The following is a 15,364-nucleotide window of genomic DNA, read 5'->3' on the forward strand; positions in this document are numbered from 1 at the left end:
GTGCAAAGATGTCTGAACCCAGAGTGTCAGGTGGGCTGGAATGTTTATCAGGGGATCCCTTAGGGGATTCTCTAAGGGAATCCCTTAGGGGATTGTGCTACATTTGGGGGCTCGTCCGGGATGTGGTGGCTTGAGCTGTTCATGCAGAAATGGATTTCTCAGATGTAGATAGGGGAATTAAGTCTAAACCGGTGGGATTGACCCTTCCTGACACTAATAAGCCAGTAGCAGAACTCAGGCCAACTAAGTTGATAGCTCAGGTAGCTCAGGCCCAAATCCAAATGTATCATACTCCAATGCAAGTGACGGAAACCCAAACAAGGGAATCTTTAAAGTGAGCAAAAACCTGAAGTAACCACTTCAGTCCCGCAACGATTTGCCTCCTTAATGATCAGGCCATTTTTTCTGCGTTGCTTTATCTGACAGTTGCGGTTGTGCGACATTGTACCCAAACAAAATGTATGTCCTTTTTTTACCCATAAATAGAGCTTTCCTTTGGTGCTATTTGATCACCTCTGCGTTTTTTTTTTTTTGCGCTATAAATAAAAAAAGACCAACAATTTTTTTACTTTTTGCTATAATACGTATCCCCAAAAAAATATAAAAAAGCGAATGTGTTCATCAGTTTAGGCCGATATATATTCTTCTACATATGTATGGTAAAAAAAAAACGCAATAGGCGTATATTGATTGGTTTGTGCAAATGTTATTGTGTCTACAAACTACGGGATGGATTTAGGGACTTTTATTTTTTTATTGTTTTTACTGGTAATGACGGCGATCTGCGATTTTTAGCATGACATTGTGGCAGACAAATCTGACCCCAAATTGCACTTTTTGGGGACCAGTGACATTATTACATTGATTAGTGCTATAAACAAAATCACAGATCAATTTAATAATGACACTGGCAGGGAAGGGGTTAAGTATGCTCCCTGGGTGTGTTCTAACTGTAGTTAACTGTGGGCTTACTGGAACATGACAGAGATCACTGTTCCCGAAACTGGGAGCAGTAGATCCCTGTCATGTCACTAGGCTGAACGGGGAATTGCCCGCTATCCTCCTTGCACGGACTGATGTACAGGTACGTCAGTTCGTGCAGGAAAGCCGACCTCCCACAGTATATCTGCGTGAACAGGTCAGCAAGTGGTTAAAGTATAACTAAAGGCATTTTTTTTTGGAGAGAGGGGAGAGGGATTAGCCCTTCTGTCTGTTTTTAGTGCTGTTTGTTCCCCCCTTAGGGAGATTCACCCTCTCTGTTTGTCCTGTTTATTGGTATTTTGGATTGTGAAAGTAAATAAAAATCGCAAATTTTGGGTTGACACCAGAACAAAAGAGTAAAAGAGGGGAAATCTTCCAATGGGGCACTAGTTTTGGGGAACCCTTTAACACCTCAGCATTTCCCCCCTTTGGAAGAATTAACGCTCATATCCTGTTTTGGCTGTCAGTCTTGCTATGCTTCATGGGACTTGTAGTTCTGCAACAGCTTTGTGACAGAAAACACAAAATGACTTCCCAAACTGGTATTGTGCATTGAAAGAAGTAGACACACACACACACACCTTTTTTTTTTATGATTTTTTAATAGTGCACATTCAAACCAGTGCCTCTTATTTAGATTTTTTTGGGTTTTTGTGTCTTTTTTTTTTTTTTTTTATATAAATTCCTTTTTTTTTTCTTTTTTTTTTTGGGAAATTGGGTTTTTAAAAAAAAAAAATTTATATATATATTTTTTTTTATAAATTCTTTTTTTTTTTTTTTTTCTTTTTTTTTCTATTTTGGTAAACATAGAAATATATAGATAGATAAAAAATGCAATTATCACAACAATAAAAAAATAAAATCAGATTTTTAACTATTTACATAAAACAAGGGGTAAAGCCAAATTTTGAAGATGCACACCAAAAATTGGTAATGTCAACATGTGCTATGTACCATCATGAGTGATCAATGGACGTGTTTGGTGTGTGCAATCCCTTCCTCTCACATACTAGTTAGAGGAAGGGTTTGCAAACACCAAATGCGTCCATTGCGATCCTCTGATGGCACATAGCACATGTTGACACACCGTGTGCATCTTCAAAATTTGGCCTCTAAAAACTCTGTTTTTAAAACATTAAAAACGTTTTTACAAGGGAATGAAGAACATGATCGATTGGGTTTTAGGGAAAAGGGGCTTAGATTCTCCCTAAAACATCGATCATGTTCTTCATTCCCTGTCTCATAGTGACCAGTTCTCTTTGAATATTGAGAATCTGGTTCTCCATCCGGTCAATCTGCCCATTCCAGGCCATGATGTCACCAATTAGCCTCTGGGCACTGTCCGCTGAAAATGGCTCCGCGGCTTCTCCAACCACAACCAGATCATCACCTAAAAACATGTGTAGATAAAAAATTGGTTAAAATATACAGCCATTAATTGCCATTAATTGTTTACCTTAAGCTGGGTTGTCAGACACTCACTTTCACTTTGTGGGGTGTGTAACTCCACCTGTTCTTCCTCCTCCACATCTAGCCCTGGGCTGGGCTCATCCAGTGGAGCTACGGAGCTTGGTCCAGCGGAGGATACCGAGCTTGGCTGCTCCCTCTCCGACACTGGGCTGGGCAGCTCCAATAGCGACGCGGGGCTGGGGCTGGGGCTGGGGCTAATTGCCCAATCAGGCTGGCGAGGTCGGGGGGTCCTGGGCTGCTCCTCTTGTCTGAGTTGTTGTTCCCCTATGAGAATGAAAAAAAAATAAAAAATAAAATAAATAAATAAATACTTGTAAGCATGGTGATATTTGAGTTCCGAAATTTGAATATGAAACATTGGTTTGAAGTGGTGTACAATTATTAGCTGGTTATTACAAGCTCCTAGTTTAATACATCCTTAAAATGACTTTTTTTTAGTTAGGCTGTGTTCAGACTGCTGCGATGTGCGAACGCTGCAAATCTACTGTGGTTTCACGCATCGCATGCGCAGTTCGCACTGCCCTATGTGACCTGCTGGGAGTATCAGTGTAAAGTTTGATTGACACCTCCAAATTAGTTCTCATTTCACAGCGCAATCTTTAAACTCGGACAGGAATCGGACCACATGGTGTGAACACCCATGTGATCCGATTCGGCTGTGGACTAAAAAAAGGGCCATGTACAAGTTTGGTCCGGATGTGATGCAAATTCAGCCATACTATATGCATGGCTGAAATCGCATCACACAGAGATCACATGTGATTTGCACTGCAGTGCGGTGCAAATCACATTTGATCTCGTACATTGCAGCAATGTGAACCTAGCCTTTAACCAAACTGTGATACTGTATATCTTTTGTCCAAGTTTCACAGACGGACACACTCGAATCAACGCCAGGAGTACCTGTGTGTGATTATGTCAAAAATGTTCTATGAAGGCCCAAACTACACTTATAAATGTTTCCTAGTCCAGATGTTGAACCAGGATTTTATCTATCTATCTCATTTTTTTAATTGAGTCTACATTGCACTGAATAAATTTATGAAACTTTATTAAAAATTTATATCCTATAAACTGAGCGTGACAATTCAGTTTATCATGAACAATACAAAAAAAAATAATAACTAATTAAAATCTAATCCAACACCAGATAAATTTACACCATACACAAATTCATGCTATTTACGCCCACATATACGAACAACCATATGCGCCATATTTTCATACACTACTTACACGAACGATTACGATCTAATCCGCCAGATTTACATACACCGCCTACACGAACGATTAATATAAAATCCGCTGGTTTTACATTCACTATCTACACGAACGATTACGATCAAATCCGCCAGTTTTACATACACTATCTACACGAACAATTACGATCAAATCCGCCAGATTTACATACACTATCTACACGAACGATTACGATCACATCAAACGATTATGTCCGACAGTCACGAGAAACGCGGAGTTTACTCACTTTTTTTCAGGACCTTTTTGATGCGGTAATATTGGTCCGGCTCCCTGGACTTGATGTCCGACCATCGTTTCCGCAGCTGGTCCTTTCCTCTTCGTACCCCAAATTTTGTCTCCAAGGCTGTGACTACCTCGTCCAAGATGGCGCTTTTCCGGACATTAGGTTTTGGGTAAGGGCCATGTTCCCCATCATAATCCTCCCTTTTTAAGATAGCCACCATCTCCACCATCTCTTCGAAGGCCATATTGGTGGCCTTATATCTCCTCCTTGCTCCTGAAGCATGGGGCCCATGGCTTTCCTCCGCGCTGCTCACGCTGCTCCTCGAATTTGCGTCCGCCATTTTCTACTCTCATACACCCACAGCGGAAGGAGGGTAAAAGGGGCGGGGAAACACGGTCGCAAGGAACGTCAGGGGCGGGCGACGCAGGCGGAGCCTGAGCGCATGCGCTGTATATAAAGCGTTACCACGAGGCCGTACGCTTGTCCGAACGGAAGCAGCGAGTACTACACGCGACGGTAAGATAGTTATCATTTTATTTTCGGTTAATTTAAAGCCTGCGTTAGGGATGTGCATATTGAATTTTATTCTTATTGATGTTTACTTGATTTCTATGTGGGTTGGTGGTTGAGTGGGCTTGGTGTTTTGTGTGGTAGTGTGGGGGTGGGTGTATAGGGGGGTGGGGCTAGTGTGTGTGTGTGTGTGTGTGTGTGGGAGGGGTAGTGTGTGTGTGTGGGGGAGGGGTAGTGTGTGTGTGTGTGTGTGTGTGTGTGTGTGTGTGTGGGGGGGGGGTAGTGTGTGTGTGTGTGTGTGTGTGTGTGTATGGGGCAGTAGTGTGTGTAGAGTGTGTGTGTGTGTGGGGGGGGAGTGTTTGTGTGTGTGGGAGGGGTAGTGTGTGTGTGGGAGGGGTAGTGTGTGTGTGTGGGCGGGGGTACTGTGTGTGTGTGTGTGTGTGTGTGTGTGTGTGTGTGGGGGGGGGTAGTGTGTGTGTGTGTGTGTGTGTATGGGGCAGTAGTGTGTGTAGAGTGTGTGTGTGTGTGGGGGGGAGTGTTTGTGTGTGTGGGAGGGGTAGTGTGTGTGTGTGGGGGGGGGGGGGTACTGTGTGTGTGTGTGTGTGTGTGTGTGTGTGGGGGGGGGTAGTGTGTGTGTGTGTGTGTGTGTGTGTGTGTGTATGGGGCAGTAGTGTGTGTAGAGTGTGTGTGTGTGTGGGGGGGGAGTGTTTGTGTGTGTGGGAGGGGTAGTGTGTGTGTGGGAGGGGTAGTGTGTGTGTGTGGGGGGGGTACTGTGTGTGTGTGTGTGTGTGTGTGTGTGGGGGGGGGGGGGGGTAGTGTGTGTGTGTGTGTGTGGGGTAGCGTGTGTAGTAGTGTGTGTCTCGCCTACATTGTCACAATATAGTGTGCATTTGGTCTGACTTTTTTTTTTTTTTTCTTGTTTTTTTTTTTTTTTTTTTTTGGTTTTGTTTTGTTTTTTTTTTTTTTTTTTTCAGAAAATGCAAAGGTATACTGCAGACCCCTTTAAGGAGGAGGCCTTCCTCTCAACCTTTCTAGATTTAGTGGAGTCGCACAGCAATCTGTGGGATACAAAACACCCCCAATATCCAATCCGTGCTGCCCGGAAGAAGACACTGGAGACAGTTTTGGCATTGTGAAAACCCGAGTCCCCCAGGCAGACACTGAGTTTGTGAACGCCAAAATTAAGAACCTGCGTAGTGTGTATAGGCGGGAGCAAAGAAAGATCCTACAGTCCCAAACATCAGGAGCAGCAGCAGGTCAGGTCTATGTACCTAGGCTGTGGTATTATGACAGGCTGCGTTTTCTGGATGACACGTCAGAAGCCAGGCCGTCACTTTCGACTCTTCCGTCTACCCGTCCCTCCACCCTTCCCTCCACCTCAGGTGAGCCATCCCTGGAAGATCCAGACCCTTCCTTGCTGGACGAAGTTGATGCGCCCAGCTGGAGCCAGGTATATTTTAGTTTCTAACGTTTGGATTGCTCAAATATTAATGGTGTCAAGTTCAATGTTTGAATTGCTTCCAAATCTAGGATTTCATCACAAATTAAATTAGATAGAAGGATACAGTAGTTTACACAAATGTGGCTCAAATCTTGGTGAACTGATGGAAAAATGATGGTGTCAAAATGATAGCCTTTTGTATTTCAAGACAAATGTATTTGCAAGTGAGAACTGTAAAATTGTTAGTGATTGATGATTTCTAAATATAGACATATTTTAGTTATTGATTGCTTTGTTTTTTTACACAGGATGAGCTCACCCAGGAGGAGGCCGGGACCAGTGGTATGGAGGAGGAGGCCGGGACCAGCCACACACAAGAGCTAGCTGGGCCCAGCAGGAGTCAGACTGAGAGCCAGGTCCCTCCCCTCCGCCTAGCCAGCAAAAGGCCCAGGAGGATGGGCCGTACAGAGGAGGAGTCCTTGGTGCTGATACGGCAAGCCACACAGATTTTGTCCAAACCCCCCAATCCGGAGGAGGCCTATGCCACTTATCTGGCTAGCAAGCTCCAAGAAATGGACAAACCACAAAGAAACTTGTGTGAGGCAATCTTTTTTGATGCCATACAACGGGGTCTGAAGGGTGAGCTCACACCCACCACTAGGCTTTACAACACAGACCCTACTGCTCCTCCTCCTCCTCCTCCTCCTCCTCCTACCACAACTCCACCACCAGAGGCACAGCCTCCGGCGGCGCGTGGAGGGAAGGCTAGACGGAAGAGTCGCAAGTGACTGCCTGGCTTCAGTCTACTCTGAAAGAAGACGCAGGCTGTTGTAGTACCACAGTCTGGGGACATAGATCTCATCTGCTGCTGTTCCTGGTCTTTGGGATTCTAGGACCTGGTTTTGCTCCCTATGTACATGCTACGCAGGTTCGGAATTTTGGTGTCCACTCACTTGATGTGTGCCTGGGGGACAAAAGGCTTCACAAACGTCAAAATTGTCTCCAGTGTTCCCTCCCTCTTGATTTATTTTGGTTCTGAGGAAAAATAAAAATTTATTATTTCCAAAAAATCTTGTATGTTTTTTTTTTTTATTTTTTTTATCAATATTTTTGTATAATTTTGGGTTAAAAAACAAACTTTATTTGTGAGTAGGCAGATACATGTCAAAAGACTCAGGGGGTTATTTACAAAACACACGTTCATGTAAATATGCTAACTTCAAGTGCAATTTTTAAAGCACTGCAAGTGCACTTGGAAGTGCAGTCGCTGTAAATTTGAGGCTTAACATTTGAAATGAGGGGAAGCTCTGCTGATTTTGAACATGCAATCATGTGTAGGCTAAAATGCTGGTTTGGGTATCTATCTATCTATCTATCTATCTATCTATCTATCTATCTATCTATCTATCTATCTATCTATCTATCTCTACTTGCATAGTCCTGCTTGGCCCAAAAAAATGCAAGTCCATCTTGTTTCAAAACCCCCACCAAAAAAAAAAAAATGACAATAGTAGTTCCAAAAATATATAGTAATAGATAAATTCTTTTTTTTTTTTCTGAAATAAATATATATATATATATATATATATATATATATATATATATATATATATATATATATATATATATATATATATATATATATATATATATATATATATATATATATATATATATTTTTTTTTTTTTTTTTTTTTTTTTTTTTCTTTTTTTTTTTTTTTTTTTTTTTTTAAATTTGGAATATATTTTTTCTATAATTGGAAGATTAATCATAGGATGAGGATGAATAAAAACATGTAGTATAACTCTGTGTGAATATAAGCAGCAAAGCTACTTCACTTTTCTTGCATTACGAAGAAGAAAAGAACGGGCTATATTAAAAAACCACAAAATTAGCAGCATGACGAATATGCTAGCTTCAATACGAACACTAGTTTTACAAGACCGAGCGCTTCCGCCCTGTAAATTCTTTCTGAGTATGCGCGGAACTTAGTTTGACGAACAAGCCTACACACGAGGGGACTGTTCGCTGAAACAAGGTTTCAGCGGACAGTTTTTCGGAAATTCCGAAAAACCTTGTTCAGCAAACTGTTCGCTGAAACTGTCCGCTGAAAGCCCACACATGGGCGGACTGTCCGCTGAAACACTGTTCAGCGGACAAAGTTGAGCGAACAGTCCCCGCATGTGCTTACACTTTAATACCTCTTTAATTAAATGCTAAAAAAAAGGGAAAAAAAGCAGTGTGATCGCCGCTTCACCACTGTGTCCTCAAAGTACATTACACACGGGCGTGGCTTGCGCGCTGAAGAAGATGGCTGCTTAAGCCTAGAGCTCTCCACAGCCGGCCGTTTAATAGCAAAAAACAGGCAGGTATTTTCCTCTAAAAACATACCTAAATACTCTGCAGTACTCCTTGGACAGTAGGGGCAATAATGTCTCGCAAAAGAGGACAAGAAAGGGGACCAAAAAAGCTGTCATCATTTACATTTAAACAGAGCAGTGAGCTGACTAAAATCCAAGATGGCGCCGCCGGAGCTGTGAGGAAAAATAATAAAACTCACACAAACCTTTCTGCTAGCCATCCACCTGAAATGGATGAGGAATTATCATCCTCATATTCTAATGGCTCCTCTCAACTATCCCCAACATCTCAGGGACCCACAAAATTGCGGATGAAGCTGGATTTATCTTGTCAGGCAGCTGATACTGTGAACACAGCTCTGCATAGTGATAATGCTATGTCCTCATTACAGACATCTATAGCTGCTTTCCCAACATCAGGTCAGCCAGTACTAGATACCACAATGAAAGAAATGCTTGTGTCATTACAATCATCTATTATATCTAATCTATCCTCCATGAGTCATAAATTCTCTCTTGATATGAAACATATGGATGGTAGACTGCAATACGTTGAAAACAAAATGGAGGAATGCACTGAAACAGTGAATGAACTAGTGGATGCATGTACAGAACAAAAAGATGATTCCATGTGGGTCAAGATGAAACTGGCAGATCTCGAGGACCACTCACGTCGAAACAACATTAAAATGAGAGGAATACCAGAGTCAGTTCTACCTATGGACTTACGTAACTATGCAAATACACTATTTTCTACATTATTGCCAGAATTATCGCCGATTGAACTTACAATCGATCGTATTCATAGAATTCCCAAACCAAAACATCTAGAAGAATCAATTCCCAGAGATGTTATTCTGCGAATTCATTTTTATCAAGCTAAAGAGCAAATTCTCTCCAAAGCGAGGGAGCTAACTACTCTGCCACCACCATACTCAGATATACAATTATTCGCCGATCTCTGGCAATTTACACTACAAATGAGAAGACAGCTCAAAACTGTAACAAAGGCATTATCTAATCATAAGATCACATACAAATGGAGACATCCAGCCACTATCTTGACCACTTACAACGGGAAACATTTTGCTATATCTACCATTGAAGATGGCATGCAATTACTCCAAACATGGGGTATTATAGTTGATCTTCCACATAACACCTCTGCCTTGAAGGAAAAACCTAATTTGTTCCACTTTGGACAAAAACGTGAACAAAATAGAATTGAATACAAATGAACTACTCCTGCCTGTTAAATGCATTACTGACATATACGGTCTGGTTTGATGCTCAATACCTTACTACTTGAACTTCACCCCCTATCTTGGTCAGCATTCCTTTGAGTGGATTACTGCTGACTCTTGGGAAAAAAAAAATGTTGTTACTCTTTTATTTTTTATCTTTTATTCTCTCCTTTTTTTTTTTTATTAATTAATTAATTTTTAATTTTTTTCCTCTTGCAATATATATCGCCAAATAACTACTAATAGAGTAATAACTAGTTTTTTCATCGGTTTGGAAAAAAAAAATCTACATTGTTGTGTGCATGATTAAATAGTAACTGTGAACTGATCATATAACAAATACTTAGATATTTAGTTTAAGCGTTATAGAAACTAGAGAATATTCTTTTAGGAATATATAGAATTATAGTAACATCTAGTATTGATATTAATATGTCTTTCAAAATATTGTCCCTAAATGTAAGGGGACTGAATCACCCAGCGAAATGAACCTCTATGTGGAGGTCTGCCTATAGAGACACATTTTGCTAAAGATGCATCTCCCAAATGTCAACATAAACATTTTCCTCATATTTTTCAAACAAAATTCTCCAAAAAACAAAGAGGGGAGTTAATAGCTATTAGAGATACTATTACATTTCAATTAGATAATTGTATCACTGACCCTGAAGGTCGCTATATTTTTTTGATTTGTACCATTAACAATATTCAATACACCCTTGTATCTATTGATAAAGGGAAAAATAAACTGCGCTTGGGTGAAGCAAAAACAAACACAAACTACTAACAATCTATAAGGAAGGCGGCAGCAATAAATGTGATACAAACACCTAACAGCAATGAGAAAATACAAAAAGCTGCACCAACATAAAAGTAACCTATAAATAAACACCCCTAAAAAAAGGATTATTTTTTATATATGTGAAATGTGAATAGTTGATATATTCAAAACTTCTAAATAAAAAGTAACAATTAATAAGAATTCATCCTCAAAAAGTTCATAAAGAAGTCCATAAATGATCAACAGTTGTGGTCCTAAATGGAAACACCACGTTGGTTGAACACACTCAGATGCGCACAATTGCCCGTCACCATATAGTGAGTGCGCTTACCAGATGGAACTTTGGTTAGAGCGTTATGGCTATATCATCAATCGCGTCAGAATATTCCTCTTTTTAGTAGATCAGCTCACTGAAATGAACAACAGCACTCTTATAAGCACATCTTAATCCACGATCCCAAAAAATACTATCAGTAGCTCGAGGGAAAAAGAGGGAACCAACATAGTGTGATACTGTTTGGAGGATTTATTAAAGTAAAAAGTAGCGCACTTACATGAGCATCGAATAAATACAGCATGCATAGAAAGAACATAAAAAGCCGGCCAGCATTCAGGAGCCCGTCCTCCTCTCCTACAACGTGATGGCGTCACTGCCTGCCTTCCCAGACGCGTTTCGTCATACCTGACATTGTCAATGGGGAAGGAGAGGAGGACGGGCTCCTGAATGCCAGCCGGCTTTTTATGTTCTTTCTATGCATGCTGTATTTATTCGATGCTCATGTAAGTGCGCTACTTTTTACTTTAATAAATCCTCCAAACAGTATCACACTATGTTGGTTCCCTCTTTTTCCCTCGAGCTACTGATAGTATTTTTTGGGATCGTGGATTAAGATGTGCTTATAAGAGTGCTGTTGTTCATTTCGGTGAGCTGATCTACTAAAAAGAGGAATATTCTGACGCGATTGATGATATAGCCATAACGCTCTAACCAAAGTTCCATCTGGTAAGCGCACTCACTATATGGTGACGGGCACTTGTGCGCATCTGAGTGTGTTCAACCACCGTGGTGTTTCCATTTAGGACCGCAACTGTTGATCATTTATGGACTCCTTTATGAACTTTTTGAGGATGAATTCTTATTAATTGTTACTTTTTATTTAGAAGTTTTGAATATATCAACTATTCACATTTCACATATATAAAAAATAATCCTTTTTTTAGGGGTGTTCATTTATAGGTTACTTTTATGTTGGCGCAGCTTTTTGTATTTTCTCTTGTATCTATTTATGCTTCGAATATGAGGCAAATGCATTTCATAAAAAAAACGATAGAGGAGGCGAAGAAAGTTCAAAAAGGACACCTCCTGATATGTGGAGATTTCAATTTGATTCCAAACAATGATATGGATTCTTCTGCTAAGTCCAAACGCTATGCTTCTCCCCTTGATAAGTTCATAACTTCGAACGACTTATTTGATGTGTGGAGATGTGGACATGCTAATGAAAGGGATTACACATATTTGTCACCACGGCACAATACCTACTCCAGAATTGACTTATTCTTGAGAGATAAATGGCTGCTTGACAAAATTTCATCCTCCCATATACATACGACCACGTGGTCAGATCACGCTCCCATTAGCATGTCTATAACAACCACATCATCCCAACCAAATTCATATACAGTATATGGAGAGCTAATAACTATATTCTTCAAAATGAAAATTACTCCACAACACTCCAACAACACCTTACTGAATTATTTTCAGTTAATTCGACGTCTATATCTGACCCAATGATATTATGGAATGCTCATAAAGCTGTTATGAGAGCGGTGTTTATGCAATTAGGTTCTAAAGCTAAAAAAAAGAGAACTCAGAGAATGGATGAACTTACTAAGGAGATAGCCAAAGCTGAGGAACACAATAAAAATGATCATTCTCCTTTCAATAAAACACAAATTTTCCAGTTACGTAATGAATTAAGAACCCTACTTCTAGAGACACATGAGAAGTCCTATAAAAAATTCAGAGCTACCACTTATGCAACAGGGAACAAAGCAGGGAAAACAATGGCATTACGCATTAAAGGTTATCGATCTAAGACTAAAATTCCATTCCTCTACCATCCTCACACTAATGAAAAATTGCTTAAGCCTTCTTCAATAGCTGAAGCATTTAGCTCATATTATAATTATTTATATAACATTAAGAACGATGGCGATACCCATCAACCTTCTCAGGAGGAGATTGACACCTTTTTGGAGAGTGTCAAACTTCCATCTATTTCCCCACAACAATTAGAATTTCTCAATTCTCCCTTTACTATCCCTGAAATTCTACAAACTATCTGTATTCTTCCTAACTTGAAATCACCTGGTCCAGATGGCTTTACAGGGGAATATTTTAAAAAATGTCAAAGTACTCTAGCACCTATACTATGTGACATTTATAATTTAGTAGCCAATTCTTCATCATTTCCCAATGAAATGCTGAATGCTCTTGTTGTAACTCTTCCAAAACCAGATAAGGAACCATCTTCACCTAAAAATTTTAGACCAATTTCCTTACTCAATTTAGATGTTAAAATGTATGCAAAACTTATAATTAAATAACTATAACTATAACTATAATTAAAAGACTAGATAGTTTGTTACCCTCTCTTATCCATAGAGATCAATCGGGTTTCACCAAAGGAAGACAAGCATCGGATGCTACTAGAAGAATGATAAATATAATACACCATGTAGAACTCACCAAATCGCCACCCCTGTTTCTGTCACTTGACGCTGAAAAAGCGTTTGATAGAGTTCATTGGGGATACCTGTCATCCGTTCTGACTAAATTTGGCTTAACAGGTCAAATCAACAAAGCAATATTTGCCCTGTACTCTGTCCCCTTGGCTCGAGTGTATACTACGGATTCTTTATGACCTCCATTCCCAATAACAAATGGTACACGACAAGGATGCCCCTTATCCCCCCTAATTTTTAACCTTGTTATTGAACCCCTAGCTGAGAGTATTAGGTCCAACAAAAAAATTCTAGGCGTTACCATTGCTGAACAAGAACATAAAATCAACCTTTCTGCAGATGATGTTGTTCTTATGATTACTGATCCTGTGAAATCCTTACCGGAAATTCAGGAAACACTAAATATGTTCAGCAAAGTTTCTTATTACAGGCTTAACGCGAATAAATCTTGTATATTGAACTTGGGGATAGATGAAAATACTACTAAACATCTTAAATTAAAATTCCCTTATACATGGACTGAAAGTACAATTAAATATTTGGGTATTCAATTATCAAATTCATGTAAAATACTGTTCCAATATGATTATATTCCACTTCTTAATGCATTACAAGAAAATCTCACTAAACTAGCATCCCATGAATTTTCATGGATGGGACGTTTGGCAGCATTTAAAATGCTTCACCTTCCACAAATTTTATACTTTTTTAGAACTCTTCCGAATCTAATTACGTTGAAATATTTCCAATCCCTTCAGACTCTGTTTTCTAGATTCATCTGGCAAGGTAAAAAATCTAGATGTGCTCATTCAAACTTAGTGAAGAAACGTCAAGCTGGGGGAACAGGGTATGTGGATTTCCAAGATTATTATTTAGCCTCGGTTCTTACACAGTCTAAGGAATGGTTTCTATCTCCTCCATCTACAATTTGGGGGAAGATGGAAACTGCTAAGATCCCAGGAAATAATCTATCAATATGGATTCCTTCCATGGCACTTGGAGCCAAGATACCTTCTCGCATCTCCCCAACAATATTAGCGACACTTAAATCCTGGGTTCGATTTCTGCATCTAACTTCCTCACACCCTCTTCCTACCAAAGTCCAAATTCCGCTAAATACTCTACATAATTTCATGAAGACAACCTCATTTACACCATGGATAGAGAAGGGAATTAAATATCTATCTGATCTACTTGATAATGGGATGATCAAACCATTTCCTACACATCAAAAGAAATTTCAATTGCCAAATTCAGATTTATTCCTCTACATCCGAACTAAGAATTGCATTTCCAACCTCCCATCATGGACCTATAATGTTCCCCAATCGGCTTGGTCCTTCCTTAAGATCCCCATACATCAACAAAAAGGCATCTCTTTTCTATAATCTTCTTCAACAAAAAAGTGTGTTTACAAAGACTATCCCTTTAATTAGATGGGAAGAAGACTTAGGATACACCTATACAGTTGACCAATGGGAAAAAGCTTGTAACACCACATATAAAGCCACATGCTGCTCTACATTATGGGAAGTATCCATTAAATTGACTCAACGCTGGTATCTTACTCCTGAGAAAATATCTAAATTCAACGGCACATTTGACGACAAATGTTGGAGATTGTGCGGCAAAAAAGGTGATATGTTGCATACATTTTGGACATGCCCTAAACTTGGGAAGTATTGGGAACAAATCTTTCAAGTTATGTCTGAAATTACCAAAACAGTCATTCCTCCAAATCCCTCACTGGCTCTATTATCCATTGATCTTGATCAATATCCTATCCAGTTTAGAAATGTGTTTACACATATTTTGCTGTTAGCCAGGATCAGTATAACGAGGAACTGGAAAAATCCTGATCCTCCTTCCATAAAAGAAGTGATAGAATCGACTCAAACTCATTACATTTATGAATCAATTCTAGCTCTTCAGCCTCACAAAAAAGAACATACTCATAAAACATGGCAGGCATGGTTAAAATGGGCTAGTCCCCAAAACATTGCACAAGTTCTTTGTTCCTAGATAACTTGAATTAAAAAATTACTTACCCCGCTCTAATATTTTAATCTTTGTTTTGTATCTATTAAATGACAGGTTACTATTACTGTCCCAAACACAGTTTAGCACCCATAGGGGTGTTCGGGAATATATTTCGGTTCATCATCTTTGAATTACTTAAATTGGCAGTATATAAATATATGACGATAATATTGATATTACTTTTGTGTATTGTCTCCACAATGGATGTATTAATAACCTCCCAATCGTTATCTTTATTATCCTGATTATAATAGAGATAATTAATATGGTTTTCTTTATATTATATTTTTTATTCTTTTTGG

This window comes from Lithobates pipiens, unplaced genomic scaffold (genome assembly GCF_037356315.1).
Source record: "Lithobates pipiens isolate NorthernLeopardFrog02 unplaced genomic scaffold, aLitPip1_a1.2 Scaffold_30, whole genome shotgun sequence".
In the NCBI taxonomy this organism is placed as follows: Eukaryota; Metazoa; Chordata; class Amphibia; order Anura; family Ranidae; genus Lithobates; species Lithobates pipiens.